Consider the following 1,908-nt stretch of genomic DNA (forward strand, 5'->3'; position numbering starts at 1 on the left):
GCAGTTTTAAAAACTGATCTCTATTGTAATATGATTTTAAAATGTAATGTATTCCTGTGATGCAAAGATGAATATCTAGCAGCCATTACTCCAGTCTTTTCTAATGAAATAATTTCACCTACCCCAAACTTCAGAACTGTACAGCAGTACAAAAAAATTCATTCACATTTCTGTAATGCAAAAATCTTTAAAAAGCCACATGCTTGCTTTTTAAGAGACAAAATTTTCAATTGTTACAAAGGCATTAAATCTGTAAGCTGAGAATCAAATAAATAATTTAGACTTAAAAAAAGTGGACATTAAATTAAAGCTCTCTTGTGACATATGGACTGATTTTATTAAACTTTCAGTGACAGAAAAAAATAGTGACAGAATTGTCCTTGAAATGAGCTGAAATTTTTCTCTTTATGCAAAATATAAATCTATATTTATACTAAATCTAAAAATATATTTTCTTTTGATTTCAAATGAAACGTATTCGGATTTTCACCCTCTTAGTTTTTCGGGCACATCAGAAGCTAAAATTCGCTTTTAGATTGTCTGGCAGCACTCTAACTCTCTTTGACTCGTTCCAGGTTCATAAACTTTCTAAAACCACTCAAAGGCTTACACTTGAAATCCTGAGAAAATCACATGTTATTGGCCCTGTGCGGTAAATCAACCACGGAGATGATTAAGTAACACTACGTTGAACAAAAGCAACAAACAAACAAATGATAAAAGCAACAAACAGAGATTACGATTCGCGGATGTGGTACTTCAATAACAACTCACAGCCACGGCACTCAGTGACGGCAGTCAAAACAACCAAAACAAGCGGTAGTCGTGGGGTTGAGACGCGCATGACCAGCAAACACGCAAAAACACCACCAGCAAACTGCTAACAAATACTAACCAGGTGGATCTGTAGTGCTCAACAACAACTGGCTTGGTTTAGCATGTTAACTCCAAGAGGCTTTGTTTATCTCGACATAAACCAATCATGCTCTAGTAAGTGAAGCCCAGTCTACTTAAAATACAATAGCTTGAACCTTTGTAGTGAGCTTGAATTCAACTGCTTGCATAATGCTGACACTAGTGCCTCTTATTTTACTGCGTGCCTTAAGTGATCTCTGACAGACGCTTGCTCAGGGCCTATTTCTTTTGGTTCATCGGACCCTGGAGTTTCTTCTCTTCTCTCCTTTAGTATGTAATGCACTCATCTTGCCAGTTTCATTCTCAAAGGTTCATTTCTCATAGTCAGTGAGACTATTTCTTTCATTTGGCTGGAAGTAAGGCTTTAGAAGATTGTGGTTGTGTGGCTGAATTCTTGACTTCTGCTTCTCATGTTGATATTTATCTTCTTGCAGCAAACTTGCCCACTATCAGCCAACATTAGTTTTCATAGTACCTTTTACTATGTTTATAACATCTAAGATGCATTCAGGTAACGGGTAACGTTTTTTCCATTGAGATGACTGGGAAAAAATGCCCCGATTATTCTGAATTAACCCTATATACAAACACCGGGTCCTAAAATCTGAAACCTCGTTGAAAATTTACATTTTTTAATTTAAATAAATTTAAAAGCAATGTTTTGAGAGGTCAAAGTTTCATCTGAATCTTGTGTATTTGGCAGACACTTTTATCCAAAGTTGGTCAGATTGTATTAAATGATTTATGTTGTCAGCATGTGCACTGGCTGGGAATTGAACCCTTGACCTTAAAGCAGATGTAGAAAAAGAAATGTTGAAGGTCATTTATCTAATTAGCGATATCAATCCTCACAATCAATGAATGTAATTTGGAAGCGTTTTTCACTTGAGGTTTCAGGCTTTCGACCTTGCTGTGTGTAAAGTATGTACATAAAGCACTGACCCATTTACATCTCATCAACAAGCAGTTTCTAACCCCTTGCACAGATTGAGA

This window comes from Puntigrus tetrazona, chromosome 20 (genome assembly GCF_018831695.1).
Source record: "Puntigrus tetrazona isolate hp1 chromosome 20, ASM1883169v1, whole genome shotgun sequence".
NCBI lineage: Eukaryota > Metazoa > Chordata > Actinopteri > Cypriniformes > Cyprinidae > Puntigrus > Puntigrus tetrazona.